Source organism: Lynx rufus, unplaced genomic scaffold (genome assembly GCF_022079265.1).
Source record: "Lynx rufus isolate CCGP_SWC_20201006 ecotype Redwood Valley unplaced genomic scaffold, mLynRuf1.p SCAF_2, whole genome shotgun sequence".
NCBI lineage: Eukaryota > Metazoa > Chordata > Mammalia > Carnivora > Felidae > Lynx > Lynx rufus.
In genome coordinates this window covers 148,553,934-148,573,145 of record NW_025814834.1, presented here as the reverse complement: position 1 = coordinate 148,573,145, position 19,212 = coordinate 148,553,934, and positions in this window count along the sequence as shown.

Here is a 19,212-nt window from a genome sequence, read left to right as displayed (position 1 = left end):
CAAGCTAATGACTGGCACACCTGGGACCTCCATACACCCATTCTGACTGATCAGTACCTATCTTTTACTAGTTGTTAAGTATTTGAATGTCATAGATATCTATTTAGTATTACAAAGTTAAGTAGAAAGAATCGAGAGCTATATTCAGCCCGAAGTAATGAACTTATGTCTATAATCCTTAAAAGAAATCAAGATAAGGCTAATAGAATTTGAGCAAACTTAGGGACATATAATACTTTTAATCTATGTATTGTATTAATGCTTTTATAGGTTACTCTGGGTACACTTGATAAGGATACATGAGCTTTCCACTTCGGATGGGTATGAAACACATGGAGAAAACCCAAGTCCTAGAATTTTGGCACTCACTGACAAAGGTTTTTGCACGAGTCAGACACCTTTGCAAACCTCTTATGGTATTATACCTTTGACAACTAACCTTACATAACATGGGGTAGATCGAAAAGAGCAGAGCTTGACCCAGCCCACGCCATTTCTAAGAACACTGACATATTTACAAGACCTGCAAAAGCTATGCCGGGTCCGTTCATGTCCCAGGACCAAAATATGGTTTCCACAAAACCTAAGAAAGTATTCCAAGATGGTCTGGGGTTCCAACTGGTAATCCATTACTTATGGATTGTATCCTTTTTGAGCACTTTGCTTTGGAAGGGAAATAAAAACCAGGGCTTCTGATGGGGCAGTGACAAGGGGTCTGGCCACTATTGAATGAGTGCACCTTGAGGCTTGAGCTCATGTGCTGGGGCAGCCCAGCATTGGCCACTGGCTCACATCCTCACTGAGTCCACCAATAGTGGTTTCATCACATGAAAAGCAGTAGTTGTGGTGATGTTTGTGTGAGTAGGGCCTAAGGGGTTACAGGACGTAGACATACCCTCTCTCAGACAAAGGAGAGTATAAGCACAGGCATATTCTCTCTTCCATCCCCTTGAGGGTTCATGTTCCTTATCCCTAGTGTCCAGCACACACTAGACATTTAGCAAATATTCATAGAAAAAAAATAAATATTCACAGAGATGAAGTGTTAAGTTCTTTTCTCATACCTCATCCTGGTTCTTCTCTCTGGAATGATTTTCTTTTCATTCACTTTGTGCCAACTCCTTCTCATTCTTCATTTATTTATTCATCAAATATTTACTGAGTGCTTACTGTAAGCCGGGAACCATGTCAGGCACCGGGATCCAGCCCCAAACAAGACTTGGCTCAAAGGTCACCGCCTCTGAGAAGCATTCCCCAAGTCTCTGGAGCAGGAGCTGCCTCACGTCTTGGTTCCTTATTATCTCTGCTGTTATTTATTACATTGCATTTTAATTAGCTGTGTCTAGTTCCTTCCCCACTCTAAAGTGATTTTCTTGAAGGTGATGATTGGATCTTGATTATCACTGTATTCTCAGAGCCAGTAAAACATTATTTGTGACTGCAGTAGATTAATGGAAAAAATGAGCGATCTTTCACCTTTTCCTATGGCTACGGCCTTTGCCATATGACCTTGTAACTCCTTCCATCAAGAGGCCAATCCTATTTCCCAATTCCTGGAACCTGGGTTGACCTTGCTCTGGCCAACAGAACATGGCAGAAGCGATGCCACTTCTAAGCTTATATGTGAGGAAAGAATAAGCCTCATCTAGCCTAGTAGATGATGGGAGGCCCATAGCTTGATCTCCTTTGTCTTCCCAGCTAAGTGTCAAATATCACACACGTGAGCAAGGCTATCGTACATGAGCAGCCCTCCACCAATTCACCAGCTGAACACAAACATATGAACATGTTGCTAAGGTAAGCTGAGCTTGACCCAGATCGGCCAACTGTCCAGCTGATCCACAAACTCATAAAAACTAATAAATATTTATTGACTGAAGCCACTGAGTTTTGGTGTGACTTGTTACACAGCATTGGCTAACTGATACAATGACATTAATTTTCCCCCCCTTCTTCCACTTAAATAACCACAACAAAAGATTGTATATACTCTTGACCAGAAAGTTTAGCATTTTGTTTGGGGAAAAGCAGTCAGTTCCTTATCTTTCTGATGTTAGGTAAAGGGCTGCTGGAATGAACACCCGAATGTCAGAGCTGGAATAACCTAGTGGTCATCTTACTTATACCTCTAATTTTTTTTTTAATTTAAAAAAAAATGTTTAATTATTTTGGAGAGAGAGAGTACGAGCAGAGGAAGGGCATAGAGAGAGAGAGACAGAGGATCTGAAGGGGGACTCTGCTGTGACAGCAGAGTGTGGGGCCTGATGTGGGGCTCAGACTCACAAAATGCGAGATCATGACCTGAGCCAAAGTTGGACACTCAACCGACTCAGCCACCCAGGTGTCCTATATACCTCTAAATTTCTTAAAAAGGAAAGTGAGCCAAGAAAAGTGGTGTAACAGCTGCTTACCACGTACAGATTCAACCACAGTCTATTTTGGCATGGGACTGGAAGAGAACTGTGGGCCTCCACATCTACAGCACTTTCTCACCTCCCAACCAAGCTCTGATAACTGGGGCCTTTCATTTATCTTCTTTTTTTCAAAAGGTACAGTTGGCATGAAATGTTCATAAACATAGTTAAACTTAATGAGGAACACTATAAGCATCCAAGAATGAGGTTATCTAATGGCTTCAATTACTAAAGAAATGCAGCATTTCTTCTGCCCCGTTTATAATGTTTTGGACCCTCACTGCAGGCTAACCTGAGGCCAAGAGTTCCCCAACAGACAGCTGTGTATTCATGCATGCCCCCTCAGCTGGGAGCTTATAAGTCTTACAAAACACCACTTTCTCAACTGGCCACGTGGTTAGTAAACTCTGACTCAGAGGATATGATCACTGCTGAGGTTTGTTTGCTAGAATTTCATTTGCTGCTGATCATGTGGTTCTTGGAGGATCATAATCAAACAGTGTGCAGGCCCAGGATCTCTTCAAGTGACATTATTTTCCAGCAAGAAAATGAACAACTTCATGTGAAAAATATATTCTAGAGCCTAACACTTTTGTGTTTGGCTTAATAGAATATAATGTAAGACTTCTTTGCTGAGTAGGCAAAGGAATCATGGATTGGAGATAGGAAGGAAAGAGCTGAGCGTTGTGGTTGAGGCCTCTGGGTGTTGGTATAGTATTGTCCCAATGAAAGTCAATAGCTGAGAAACTGATACATACCCCTGGTCTAAATATATAATAAACAACAGCCCTGAAGACAAAGTATTTGGTATCGATCTTCTCTTAGTCAGAAATCAAACTGAACCTTATCTCATGACAAAGTAAAATTAACTCTTTTGTTAATTACTGTAATTATCTTCCCCACATTTATTTTGACAAGAGCGTCAAAGGTGGAAAACTATCTCCTTAAATTGCCTCTTGCCTATTATGAATTACAAATTCATACAATTTTGATAGATCATTTTATTCTCTCCTTTACACTTGCTTTGGGCCTTTTGCAACACATGATTTTTATTTTTTTTTTTTCACAGAAATGCCTTGGTGACTTAAAAAAGACATGAGAAGAAAGGTCAGATCCAAAGTATAAACTATTTGGAGAGACACCAGATCTTAGAACTACCATCAATCACAGGGATTCTCATCTTTCCTCTCACTTTCCCTCTAAGGATGTCCCAGAATTCTATGTTATAAGCAGAAATTAAGAGGTCATTGTGATTGGTTCAGGGGTTGTCAGTCCAGGATTACCTCAGGTGTGACTTTTGGCTTACGGCCTAGTTTTTCTTCCATGTTGTATTACAGTAGAGATCAATCCTTAAGGAGGTGGAAGAAAATTCTCAGGTCACCATGAGCAACCAAGTTCTGGAATAATGGTCGTTGCTTGGTTGTCTGCGCAAATCCCCATTGGTTGCCACTGAGACCTCGAACTTCCCTGACCTGACCACAGTTACTCTCTTGGGCTTTACAAACCATCCTTTGTCTTCCTCTTCTGGCTCCTTCGGAAGCCAAACGAGCTTGGATAGGAGAATGAACTCTGTCGGGATCAAAGGGAACCTATTATTTGCTAATTTAAACACTTCATTGTCTGGAAAGACATAACTTCTCCCAAGAGTTGGCTGTTGGCAGAATTTTCCCAAAGCACAAATTCTTCACTAAAAATGTTAATCTTGCAAAATGGCCTTGTTCCACCCAACTTGTGAAGCAGATGGGGTAAAGGTCAATGTCAAGCTTTACTGCTATTTTATTATGGTCCTCAGAAAACAATGAAATTCATTCATTCATGCATTCATTAATCAGTTATTAGGCATCAGCTATGTGCCAGGTAAGTATTAGGGGGGCCCATTTTTTCCTTCCAATGCTCACAGACCAGTAGGAGAGGCAGGCACATAGAAGGTTGTAAAACACTCATAGGGACATTTTTTTCAACTCCTATATTGAGTCCCTCTTAGTAAAACTAATTTCTGTGTCTTACTTGGTATTCACAGGAAAATCAAGATACTTTACTTTAGAAATCTGTAGATTGGAGAGAATGCTAATAAAAAGGCAAAGAGTTTATCTAGAGGCAGGCACAATAGAACATAGAAAACGTACCTCGTCAATATTTGAGAGTGGAGTGGGAGGAATAGGGAAGGCATGCAGGAAAAGGTGGGTCCTGGGATAAATCTTTTCTTTTTTAAGTTTGTTTATTTACTTTGAGACAGAGAGAGAAAGAGCACAGGGGGAGGGAAAGGGAGATGGAGAGAGAGCGCTAACAGTGCAGAGCCGGATGCGGGGTTCAAACTCACAAACCGTGAGATCATGACCTGAGCTGAAAACAAGAGTCAGATGCTTCATGGACTGAACCACCAGGTGCCCCCTTGGGACAAATCTTAATATAAATGTAAATTCATTTTAAGGCAGTTTCACAACATAGAGAATATGGGAGAGGAACCCACTCTGTATCTTCCCCATGGGACCTCTGCTCTTACTGAGCAACTGTCCACTAGAGCATTCTTAAGAACTGAAAAGCCTTTTGGAGTTGCCCATTTTATACTCTGGCAAGCCATCAGAGAAGTTTCTGTGCATAGATCAACTTTTTCATGCTAGCAAGTCAATTAACTAGCCTGGCCTACCCAACTGGGGTGTAATGTGGTTGGTACTGTGTTTTGTGGTTAATGTTCATGTATGTTATTATTACTGATATTATCTGTTCTAGATGCTGTAGTGAAAAACTTTTTTTGTTCCCTCCCTAGTGGCTCTAGGAAAAGGAAAGCTTTACAAACAAATAAATAAACCTAAAATTTCCCAACACAGAGAAAGCATGGAAAGGCCTGTTCCTTGATAAACACATTGACATTTTCATTCGGAAGGTTCTTGTTTTCTAACGAATGACTTTCCTATTGTCCCCAAGTAGTTCTATAATACTTTACAACAGAACACAAAAGATTGAAAAGATAGGTAATTTTCTCAGTTAAATTGAGACTTGAAAATTTCCTTGGACTTTTTAGTGATTTTTCTTGCACATTTTGCACATTTTACACATTTTCAATTTAATACACTCACGAAGGCCGTTCTGGCTTATCTATGAGTAACTAGGCACTACCTTGGCTCAGACATTCCTAAATCCATCTATTTTGAGAATTTTAAAGTACCTCTTATCATTTCAGAATTCAGATTCAAAGTCAGGGAAAGGAAGAGAGATATTTGTTCTTGGCCTCAGTCCCATTCTGAACAATATGAGGTTGATATGGTAGCTTGGAGAATGAATTTGGGATGTGTATAGATTTTATTTTAAAACTACTTACATTTCCTCTTTCATGAACAGGCAAATGGTGGTTTTTGCAAGTGTCTTCCCCAACTGAGAACACATCTTTTGTGAAAGGAACATTCTCTTAGTTCTCACTGGGTCTTTAATAAAAATAAAACCGTATCTTGTTTTTTTGTGGGAAGATTAAGATACTTTCCTTAGAAAACCTCTTGTATAGAGAGAAAGTCCATAAAAAGCCTGAGATCATCTGTCTCACGAATTCTTGGAAGTGTAGGTACTTAGACTGGAAAGGTGAAAGAATCAAGCCCTATTTCCAGTTCATAACTAAAATGAGCTGGGCAAACTGAGGCCTCCAGGCTTCTTCAGCCCTGTGAAAAATCTCGCAGGAATTCTTTAGGCCATCAATTTTTCTTTGTGTTTGGAGTCTTGCTATTTCTAGAAGTGACTAAAATGACTCCTTAGTGAGATTATAAAGACCATACAGACTCTCCTTCTTAAATTTTTTTTTTTTGATGTTTATTTATGTTTGAGAGAGAGAGAGAGGGACAAAGTGTGAGGGGGGGAAGTGCAGAGAAAGAGGGAGACACAGAATCCAAAGCAGGCTCCAGGCTCCAAGCTGTCAGCACAGAGCCTGACACAGGGCTCGAACTCATGGACAGCGATATCATGACCCGAGCCAAAGTTGGACACTCAACTGACTGAGCCACCCAGATGCCCCGGACTCTACTTCTGAGACGACACTCTTCCATCATCAATGCCCTCATCCTCTTCTGCATAGAACGATATAGCATAAGATACAGCTCATGTGGCATCTCTTCTCTTCCTTCCGAATATCCTGGGATAGTAAAAGTTCAAAGTTAGTGTTACCTGGGAAATATCGACAAGTTTTTCTCTTCTCAAGTCTCCCCTTGTCAGTGCTGTGGCTGTGTCTTGTTGGCTCCTACAGAGTCTGGGGACCACTCTTTCTGGTGACCTGCACATGCTCACATCCTAATAATTTCTTTCGTTTCCCAGCTCTTCTATTTCATTATGGCTCTTCCTCCACGGGCTCTCGTTTTCAATCAAGTTTTTCTTCAGTGAGACGTGAGAAACGATCCTTTCGTTTTCTTTCCTGTTTGTACTTCTCTTCACCATTACCATGGGACCATTTCAAACTATCATTTTTAAAGGTCACTTGTTTTGTTCTATATGCAGTTGAGCCAGACAATGGGTTAATGACACCCGAACAAGCCATATTAAAATTACGTGCTGTATGATCATCAACAACTATTGAGTAAAAGGAGAAGAAAGTAAACACGCTCCCTTCCAAGAAACCAACACTGAAGATATTAGTTGAAATGTTAAAGTATATTAGCCAATTACATAAAATCCTTTTATATTGCCTTGCTTCATTTCAAACATGGCATGGGCTATTTTGTCTGTGAACTCAAGTGGAACAAAAAGCTACAGAATGCAATTTGTGTCAGGAGCTGGACTACAGAAGGACAACTAATTCTAATTAGTACGAATTCCCCATAGGCCAGAGGGAGGCCAAGTGCAGGAACCAACTGCCTAATGCTCTTTCTATCTTGCAACAGGTGGGCCAAGGCCTTCTAAAGGTTGTCATGGCAATAGCTAATGGTAGACCTTTAGCTGGACACCAGTAATTAATTGCGGGCATGTCTAGCCTTTGAATGTGATATCTTTTAATACATTTCTGAACGAAAAGAAGATTGGCTCTTCTAATTGGTTAAAATTAAAACAGCGGAAGGCTTTGCCAAGAAGTACTGTGATACAGTGCAAGTCTGATCTCAGCTTCTCAAACTTAGATTCTTTGCCTATCGCTACACGAAGGAGTAAAGAGAAAGGTATTTACCACTGATAACACGAATATTCAGTTGAATGTGGGCTCAAGAGCAAAATATTCATGCAATAACACTGCTCAGCCATGTTTAAGGCCTTTATAAGACACACCTTCAAAATCTGACAGATTATCAGAAATGTGGATCTGATTTCCCCGAGTGTTTATAGCCTGCAGGGCAGCTATCACTTAGTAATGATCTCCTATGATGGCCTTATGCTTGAAGGGTGGCCTCTGAGTACTGCTAGGTATGCGGACGTAGCCAAGAACTGGGAAGTGCTGGAACCTCTGGGGGTGGGGGGTGGTTAGGGGACTTCAGGAGATGGCTGCACCCGGTGCCCTACAGGAGTCCCCTGGATGCCCAGCTGCAGACCCTGGTTAGTAAGCAACCCTAAAAATTAGGCAATGGTGGCCTATTGGAGAAACAGGCATGGCCCAGTCTTAACAAAGTGCCTGCAAATAGAGTGAGAGAAAATATTCTCTTCCTTTTGGGTTTGGAATTGTGCAGTTGCATATTCTGAAATTTCGAAATAAAAAGACCAATCAGGACAGAAATAATAGCTGGACATGGATTGAGTCTTCCTGTATGTCAGACATTGTGCTAAGTACTTTGTGTGTATTTGATTCTCCTGGCAACATGAGGAAATATGTTTTATTATGATTCTAGTTTTAAGGATTGGGAAACTGAGGCATAGCAAGGTTGACTTGTTTCTTGTCTCCCAGATGGGAAGGGACCGAGTCAGGATTTGGATCCAAGCTTTACCCCAAGGCTTGAGCTGTTCACAGAACAGAAAGCCATTGAAACAGTGAGTTGAGTTGTGTTTATTTATTGTAGAAGGCAACCAATCCCCTTTTTAAATGATTCAATCCAAAACCCATTATGCAATCTTTGAACTCTTGAGTTCTGAGCCCTGAATGAAAATTTCTGAACTTTGACCCCATTTATTGAAATGAATTTTTTCAAGGGACCTTCTATTAGATGCTTATATTTGTGATTACAGGTCCATTCATTCTTTTTTCCTTTCTGTTGGACAAAATGGGAAATGCACCTATTCTTTTCCCTTGTTCTATTGGCAAAACAAACAAACAAACAAATAAATAAATAAATAAGGAAGGGTCTGTCCCCCTTCTCACTGTATCAGCCAGAAACACATTTGAGATTTTCCAGCTACTTCTCTTTTATGTCTGATGTTTTAAAAAAAAAAATAGTGTTTTAGTGAAACAAACAGATTCAATCCATTTTAAGAAATGGATGTTTTAAAAATATGAGGTTCTAAGGAAAATTATGCTGAATTATATATTTATGAGGATTAACTTGTTTTCATGAATAGTGCAGCTTTTCCTGGGTGAACAATTTCCTTTTGGCTTCATTGGATGAGTAAAATACACATAAGAGTGTTTTGTTTTGTTTTTTTTCAGAGATCTTAGTTCTTTAGGTGAACACTTGCGTTTGAAATATTTATCCTTGCTGCTCTCCAAGTGTGCCTGAGAAGTATACGAGGAAAAGAAAAACTAAGGCATCTTCAGGAGTTTAGTTCCTTGGAAAAAAAGTCTTAGTACAGTTCTTTGGCCATCTTACCGTGATATGTTACGTGGGCAAAAGACTCCCACACTGTGTTATGACACGTCCCCGGGGTTGAGGTCTGTATGCGCCGATACATCTCACCTTTACCTACACATGTTCAAACAGAACAGTTTCTTAATTCATTGTAACAGATGGAAAATTTCTGGACTGTGGACCACAAAAAGAGGAAGATTGCAGAGAGTGTTATTGCCTTAATAGTGTTTCTTTATCAGGGCCTACTGCTCGGTAAATAAGGCAGGCACTGGATTCCTCATGGATTTACTTTTACTAAACAATTGGACTGAAAATGCTCCAGAGAGGTATGCCCTGCCCCCAGCCCCCCACACCATTCTGTTACTTGAATCATTTTATTAATAAAATGCTTTTTAACGTGACCTCCCAAGATTTTTGACTCTTATTGCTTGGGTGGCACTAGAGGCTAAAAGGAGGCTCCTTTTAATAACACATTTGCATAAGTTGATCTGAAAGATCCCCATGTGAGTACATGACTCCAGGGTTGGCCTGTCATCTCAGAAAAGCCTGAGGTACTCGTCCCAAAGAGATCAAAACTCAAGAATTAACTAGTCTTCATAAAACGAGAACATCTCTAGGAGCAGTAAAACAAATGATTATCATTTCTTTTTGGCGTTGGACTATGCCAAGCTAGAGAAAAACAGAGCTTTCAAACGTTGACAATCTGGTATATTGAAGTATGACCATTATTTTTTATTTTCCACATTTTTGGTCCAAAGACAGTTCTGAGTAATTGATTCCCATAATGAGCTATGGTTCGTTAGTCAATTTAATTTATAATTGAATTGGATGGATGTAACTCTGTGTAAAATTGTCTCTGAAGAATCTGTTTTGTTCGTCTGTTCAACTTCTGACAGGGATGGAAGAAAATCTAAATTATTCCCTCCTGCGAGGGGGAAAAATTCAGAGTCTCAGCCTCCCTGGTGAAATTAAGAGAAAAAAAATATTTTTAATAGTTGCCATGCAAAAATATTATGGCTTTACTAAAATTTATACAAGCATGTCAATTAACACATTCATGGCAAGGTTGGTGGATTCAGGCGTCAGAGTAATGCCTGAGGCAAAGGCCCTTCCTGAGCACCCGAGAAGGGTTTCTCATTATTAGAATAAACACCAGGTCTCTCTGCATTTATTTTTATCAGTTATTGACAAAGATGGTCGTATTGCTACCTAAATATGCCCGGAAAACAATAGCTCTAATTCTCCAGGTGTTTAGACAATCATCACAACTTCTATTTTCCATACATTTCCGATAATGGTGTAATTTGGGGAACAATTATTAAAATAACCGTGTGGAGTTTTTTTCCTCAAGTTTGGAAAGACTGTCAGGAAAATTTTTAACTTTGATTGTTAACAACAGGCTTTCATTTTTGTTCAAAGATTTTTCTCTTATTCCCCAAGCCCTTCACATTTAAAACTTTTACAACCATCTTAGCACACACTCAAAACAAAGCCATAATTATGTAAAAAGAAATGTTTTACAGTTAATGCCATCTAAGACACTCACCAAGTGCCAAAATGCATAGGATTTTGGTAAAAGGCAATCTGTTCTTTGAGGATAATGCATGCAAACCACTCTTGTGCAAAACCTGAGGCAGGAATAGTATACCGCCTTAGATCACACCTATGGAGCTGACTTTGATGCTATGCCCAGAAGTGGGTTACAGGCTGGGATTTGAATGAAGTTTAATCATTTTTAGAAGCGAAGGGCCTTTAGGGTACTCTTGTTCCATAAGACTTATTATATCTCAGACAGACTAAGGCATAGGCTGTATTCTTCCTTGTTAACAATAGTAATACAGTAATGATCTCTAATGATGGACCGTTGTATGAAACAGGCTGACCGGGATGAAAACAGCTGTCATTTCACATCGTCAAGCCTCGTCCTTCTGTGGACAAAGAGATCATGAATTCGCATCCCGTAATCTGACGGAGAAGGCATTATATCGCTGTATGTCCACTGCCATTTGTGGGGGCTTTAATCTAATCCCTTGCAAATGTTAAAAATATATATTTCAGTTAGGTACAATGATATGAATAAATAAGGTCGAATTAACGTGGGTCAGGATATAAAGTTCAAATGTTACAGTTCCCAAGAGACGTGTTCGCCTGACTGTTCCCCCTTTCCCTGACCTTCGTAGGGTTTTAACCGGTTTCTGTATTTTTAAATTTCTGACACGGACAAAAAAGATATTTCATTTGGAAAAATACCTGCCCAAACGAGCCAGGCTTGACGTCGGCCCCCTGATTCTAAACAAAGCAGGAATTAACTTTGCCAGACGAACAAAATCACCAGAGATTGCTTAAATTCATAATTGTTACATTCCTCCTGAAGAACTTTTCAGTGGGACTCATCTTTTATGGAAGTCAGCTACGGAAAATGGATTGAAAGTTGAATCTAACAAAATATTCAAACCCGCATCAATCATTCATACATAATGCACAGTTCAATGAGGGCTGACTCCAGGGCCCAGATAAGCAGTGTCACAGTAAGTTATGTTCTGTGGCAGCAAAATCAGTTGTGATCAATCACCTAGTAACCAGCATAAGTTACATTTTTACTTTAGTCCTTAAACTCTTTTGAGAGTACTTGGGAAAGTATTGTTTTTATCTAAAGTAGCAGATCGATACCGGGGATCAATAAGCCCTCATTTCCAACTAACAGGGACAATGGTGAGTGAATTCCTTTAAACATTTTCATAGCAGCGAATGTTGGGTTGAAGGGGAGATCATTAATATGTCAAATTTTAAACGGGATCTTAAAAATCTCCTCCAGGACCTCTCTCAAAGAATGCCCTCGTTTCTTCAAGACAACTGTTCCGTTTCTAGGATTTCCAGTAAAATCATCAAAACCTTGTATATTGGTAGGTCCTGCAGTTTCAATCTACCTCCAGTAAAGTCTGCATGATTAGGTATTGAAAATTTGGGGCGCTGTGAAATTTTATAATGCATTTTGTATGATGGGGTGAAAGCCCTTGCAACGGCACTGATGAACATCAAAAGCGGCAAATAGGGGGTGGGGGTTGTGCGCCCCCGCTTATTTTCAGACATGAGACCGCAGAAGGAAGCCTGCTTCCCACTCTTGAGAGCCCAAGGAAGAAGGAAGAGTTGGACACTGTCGACATGAGTCAGTTTTTTCACAGTGTATACGTTCTCTCTTTTAACCAGTTCCTTGAGGGCAGGGACTATGGCTTATATTTCATTGTATTCAGGTGTTGCTGGTGTATTTTTTACACTGACAAAGATATTAAGGGAATATCCAACGGTGGTATTTCTCCAGCGCCTTACGGTTTTGACTTAAAAGCCACAGCTGGCCCTTGATTCAGTGGCTTGACTTCCACAACAGTAGAGGGTTGACCTGGATGAGAGATATATGGAAACTGGGTAGTTATCACAAGATCGGATGGACCATAAAGTGGGCTTTAAAAAAGTAGCAGGCTCTGGGCTTTGAGAGAGCGGAGGGAGAGGGAGTGGAAGGTGGAATGGGCAGGCAGGAAGGGACTTGCTCCTCCCTGGACTGATGTTCTTCAAGCTTTTTTTATTGGACATCCCTCAATTAAAAAAAAAAAAAAAGTCCTTTGAGCACACATCCATACGTGTTTGTCTATAAATTATATACATATAATAGTATCATCAGTTAATATCTCAGGCACAACACCTGGAGCAAAATTTATCATTTGTGACAATGAAGGTAGCCGACTTAATTTTTTTTTATTATTTTTGGTTCACTTGTCATATAAAATTATATTGTCCTTATTTCAGTGAGTAATGTGGCTGTTGATGAGCTCACGCTTGGAAGGGTGTACGTCTGTGGCAGCTCCTGCTTGTACGAGCGGTATCCCGTCTGAGCTGTATTTTTTGCAATCCGTATTAAGTTCGATTTGTACCCTTGCAGCAATTTTAAAACTTCGGTGACTACTTTGTGAGGTTCATGTGACTAAAGTTAGCTAACAGACTCCATAAATCCATTTGATCAGTGCGTGTAACCCCCCAGTAATTGCATGTTGTGTATGCTGTCACTCCCGACCCTCGGCATCCAGGGCTCTCACCGCACTGCTCAAAGCTGTCTGACATGCAATACAAATCAGGGTGGGCATGAGTGTCAATTCATATAGTAAATACTTACAAAGCTTACTTTTTTTAGTGTTTATTTCTTTTTGAGAGGGGGAGGGGCAGAGAGAGAGGGGGACAGAGGATCTGAAGTGGGCTCTGCACTGACAGCAGACAGCCAGAGGAGGGGCACAAACTCACAAGATCATGACCTGAGCCGGAGTCGGACAGTCAACCGACTGAGCCACCCGGGTGCCCCATAAGGCTTATTTTTAATATAAGTATAAATGGACATCCTAGCACTTCTTCTTGTGTATCAAAGGATCATTCTGCACAGCTCATTTTAGAGAACACTGTGCTAGACTACAGGAAGATGTCCCACTGTTCTCTGGGAACGAACAGACTTCTTTTGACATGAACACCAGAGACAGTGAATTCCATCTTCCCATTTGGGGAAAGGTAGCGTTGTAAGTCACTTCTGCTTCCTTTCCCTTTAAGCGATATATAGAGATAGGAATTTATTCATCCGTTCATCGATTCTATAAATATTTACTGGGAACACTCTGTACGTCTGGCATTCAGTCCTCTGTCCATATGGAATTTATGGTCTAATGGAGAATATGGAGGCAGGACCTTATAATACATCAGAATAAGTGCACCAATGGCAGCAAGCACAGGTGTTCGGTGCACCAGGAGGGACAGCTCCCTGAGATGTGGGAGGTCAGGAAAAGCTCCCTGCAGGAGGTGACACAGGCATTGAGGCCATTGGATGAAGTGGGACTGGGACTAAAATGAGAGAGAGCAAAGTGTCTTAGAACCAAAGGAAGTCCTTGAAGGCTGGCATGTGGAATGTAAGGTAGTGGGAAATGAGACCAAAAGGTTGAAAGAGAGATTAACTTCAGCAAGGACTTACCTATTCCGTTCTTAAAGGTTGAAGTTTATCCTGAGGGCAAAGGAAAGCCGTTTCAAGAGAGGACAAACACGATTAGAGGAAGTCAAGTATGGAAAGTATTTACTAGGATGCTTTGCACTTGCTAAGTACTCAAGTGGCAGCTCTGATGAGCGTTACCAATATTGATATCATTATCAGTCTTGGTTTCTCAATATTATTATCAGCTTTCACCTGTGGCGTCATCCTTCTAGCTGTAATTTGGAGAGCAGGTTGAAAGGACAAGGCATTTTGTCTGAGCTCTTTGTTCTTAATTTCTTCTCTTTACTTTTGAGATTTGCCGAGCCCACTTAGTTCTATGCTTTCCCTCTTAAAGAATCTTTTATAAAACTTTAATTTTATCTATGTATTTATTTATTACTGAAACGGACTTAGTGGGAAGAGGTAAGAGGGGGCCCTGGGGAAATAGAAAAGGGTTAGACTTGGAGACGTGTTATTGAAGGGCTTTCATCATAGAAAATCACATATCTCGTGTAGAAAGCATTTCACACCGGGCCAGTTAGGTGCGCATACTTAATAAATACTTGACTGACATAGTTTTTCTGTTAGCTTGAGGAACTCTCTCACTCTTGAAAGCCTGGATGACTTATTCTTTTCCTATATGAAAATTTCTGCCTTTCCCCTTCTTTGTGGCGTGTGTGTGTGTGTGTGCACGCACATGTGCGCAATGTGGGTGTGCTTGGTAAGTTTATATAACTACGCGGTCAGCTCCTTCCTGCCGTCACGGAGCAGTTAAAAACGCAAGTGCCTTCCCTTTTAAATGTACTGAACACATTAGTCTACCCCTGTCGCAACAGCTTCACAGGTTACATCTCATTGAGGAAAATTTTTCACGGAGCACTGAGGAATGAACATGTCCTTAGATTATGTAAATATTAGCAAAGATACTGTGAATGGAATTGCTGACGATTTTGGAGATAATTTCTCTTTGTGTCATCAACATCTGCACAGAAAAATTTGGAGAGATTGTTCTTCTGTGATGTCCTTAGGCCACCATCTTGTTGAATGGAAGCAGCCGCCAACCTTTCTTCGGTGTGTTAGCGTCAGTTCAAAAAGTGTGCAAGTGAATACAGATATGGAGCTTTACATTCTTAGTGGGGAAGATGGGCTATGGAAAATTAGAAATGGTCATGGGAACCCATAAAAAGTACCGTTTTTAAAGGAACAGGCACTAGCTGTTAAGGGGATAAAGGGCTAGATGATGTAAAAACCTAGCTGTGTTTTAGGCATTTCATCATTCAAGGAAACAGGCGGCTTATTCCCATTTTTGGAAACACTAATACCTGCTGTGCTGAAATTAAACATTGCATGAAACAGGTATTTAGAATGCCCATCAGTAAAAAGATTAAAAACAGTAAATCTCAGGCCCACGAGGCCCAGACTAAATCTGGCAAGCAGCCTATTCTGCAAAAGACTTCCTACTTTTGAAGACAGCAAACTTCAGCCTGGCCGGGCAAAGACCAAGCACAAATACCGGGAGGGAATCTTTTATTTTTCTTTCTTGCATGAAGGATACTGATGCCTCAATCCTCTTCTTAGCCAGCATAGAATTTAGTCCCAAAGGAAAGAACTTAATTCCCTGAGACAAAAGTGTGAAAACCTATTGAAAGAAATAATGTGCAAGCAAGAAGTAAACCTCTTCAGATGATGTAGGGAAAGTCCGCATGGAGGTGTCTGAAGGAACTGGTCTGTTTGCTGGGCGGACCATCGGCACCTGTCAAGTGCGAGGTTGTGCGATTCCACCACCTTCAGTGACTTATCCACAGTGACAGAGGATTTTCCTCCAAGAAAAAGCAAAACAAATATTAGTTGGTGATTCTACTTAACACGTCTGCAAATGCTCAAAAAAGGCAAACATAATTTAAAGCTGGCATTACAAAGCTAAGGGTATACAATCTGGAACGGATGATCTTTGTGTGTGTGTGTGCATGTTGTCAAGTTATAGTTTATCTTGGACTTTTATGCGTGCTTTCCCTTTTGGGTGCATTTTCATCCGATACTGTCCCAGATTTATATATGTAATATCACCTACAGAATGATGTACAATATGCAGTACACGTATTGTTGGTACAATCCATTTACAACAATAAAAAGTTAAAAAGACAAAATGTAAGATAATAGTAAACAAAAAAAATTAACGCTTTTCTAGTTTCTTCCTTCTAACTTTTCATTCTCTAGCATGTCCTCTAGCGCATTATCAGTGGACTGCTTTAAACCGTTTTGCTTTTCACCCTCCTTCCATTTCGTCCCCCTTGTCACCGTACTCATCTAGGACCTTAACTCCTCCCACTCTTTTCTTGTTTTCGTATTTAGGATGCACTTTAAAAATTTCATTTTAAATCCTCCATTACTCGATTTCATTTGAAATACTCAAGATTTTCCTTTTTAAATACTCAATCTGCCTCTTTTCTTTTTTTCTTTTGCTATTAGCTTCCATTTTTTCTCGGCGTTTTCAGAGTGCTTTCGAAGCACCCCCTTTGTCTCTACCCTTAGTACCCCCTTTTCATATTCTTCCTCTCTCGCAGCTTCTATGGCATCCCTCAGTCTGTGTTCCTCATCCACACTCTTCATCTTCAGTGATGCCTTTTCCTCTGCTCCTTTTATCTGCTTCTTCTTCCTTCCCCCCATGCCTGACTCTTTTCCTCCTGCTTGTTTTCCTTCTTCCTATGGCTTCCTCTCTACTCAGAACAGGTATACCTGACATTCCCTCTCATTTCGTTGGCCAAAGCAAGTCACATGACTAAGCCAGATACTAGGTGGGCAAAGTTTACTTCTCCCCGGCAAGATGTTTTAAGTGTCGTGGCAATAGGGTGCCTGGGTGGCTCAGTCCGTTAAGCATCTGACTTTGGCTCAGATCATGATGTTGGGGTATGTGGGTTTGAGCCCTGTGTTGGGCTCTGTGCTGACAGCTCAGAGCCTAGAGCCTGCTTCAGAATCTGTGTCTCCCTCTCTCTCTGCCCCTCCCCTGCTCGTGCTGTGTCTCTCTCTGTCTCTCAAAAATGAATAAATGTTTAAAAAAAAAGTCCCATGGCAATAGATTGGAAATAGAATATTCTTGCAGGGAAGGGGGAGTGAATAAGTGGGAACAATAATATGATTATCATACATAATAAATGCTAGTGAATTGAATTATAATCAGAAACACTTAATGACCAGTATATTCTATTGGGAATGTACAGACTCATGAGAGTTTTAAGAATTATTCTTGTTTTTGTTTTCTTCCTCATCAAAACCTTCCACTTACAAGAGGGTTTGAAAAACCTCATCAGATTGAGTACTTAGCACTGATTCAAAAGACATAAAATTGATCATGAAGTGGTTAAACAACAAAGATAATATGACACAGGAAGAAACTATAGAGGTTTTTTTTTAAGCACTAGGGAAAGATTTTTGGTGGAATACTCAGATCAGAAATTACTTGCACCCAGATCCAGAGGAGTTTTTGATTTTTCTTGTTTTGTTTTGTTTTATTTTGTTTTAAATCCTGTTCACTGCAACTACCATGGAGGGGAGAAACAGGATGACTTTATAGATTGTTTATTCAGAGAAATGTAAGCCAGTATTTGCCCAGACAGGTGCAGCAGCTAATCAGAATATATTGTTACAGCTAAATGTGGTTGCAAAAGACTTAGGACCTGAAAGTCTGAACCTTTTCCCATCTACCAGACAAGGACACTTTAGAGCCTAGGTGCCTCTTTTTCCTAACTGCTGGCACGTTTGCACATGCGTTCTTGGATTTTTCTTCCTCCAAGAGGGCTGACGCCCTGACCAGGGTAGGTAGGTACTCAGTAACTGTTTGTTAAATGAATCAATGAATGTTGAGCAGTTGCTGACAGAGGCTGAATATTCTCTAGCATTAGTATATCAAGCTTGATAAAAGAAAGTAAAAGATTGGGGCGCCTGGGTGGCTCAGTCCATTAAGCGTCTGACTTCAGCTCAGGTCATGATCTCACAGTTTGTGAGTTTGAGCCCCACACTGGGTTCTGTGCTGACAGCTCAGAGCCTGGAACCTGCTTTGGATTCTGTATCCCCCTCTCTCTCTGCCCCTACCCCAACTTGTGCTCTCTCTCTCTCTCTCCCTCTCTCTTTCTCTCAAAAATAAGTAAACATTAAAAAAAAAAAAAGAAGTGATAGATCTAGTTTAAATTCCTATTTAGTGTAGCCGATTATGTGTGATAGTGCAAGAAACCGGAAGTGAGGTGTCAGGCAAATAGGCATAAGCTTAACTCACTATCAAATGCAAGGGAACTTTAGATTTGTATCTTATTTACAGCCTCCCGTCTCTGGCCATATCTATAATTAAAGTTATTTAGTTTACTCTGTATATTTTATTGCAGAGCATGCAATTGGTCATTCTAAATTATTCTCCTTTTTCATTTAAAAAATTTCTGAATTTTAAAAATCTTTTCTGGTCTGGCTATGAAGTTCGAAAATGGATGGAGCTAAACCAACCTTCATCAAGTGTCCCAGTGGTCAGATGGGGAAGATCACAAGGTAAATAACATCCCTCTCAGACTCTACCTGAGCAAGACCTGAACCCCTATGGGCCATCCCCATCTCCACAAACATTTGCACCCAATAAGCACTCAATAAAAAATTGCTGAATTGAACAGGAAAGGTAGAGACAGGTTGTGGTGCTCAGAAAGGCTAACTCACACACCACCCAGAAATCCCAAGACTGATCACCAGCTGAATATGTCTGAACAACTCATTAAAAACCAGGGGAAATGCAGGAGAGCATTTCTTCCCTACCCCATTACTCTGTGGGAAATATAAATGAAATAGATCATTTACATAACGGCATAATGTGCCTAGATATAACAGATTATTTGCATAACTGCATAATGCCACCAATCAGGAAAAAAGCCTTAAATATTTCTGGGATACGAACATACAGAATTATAGAAGGTATGCATATCAACCAATAATCAGAGCCTTCTCTTTTTTGTAACTTGTATCCCAATAGAGAGAAACAAATCTACAGAAATGAATGAACCACCCAGCACCATGAAATGAAGGGGGGCAGTGCTTGTGAGACCCGAGATCGCACAGTCCGGGTTCGGTTTCCCCAGACCAACGT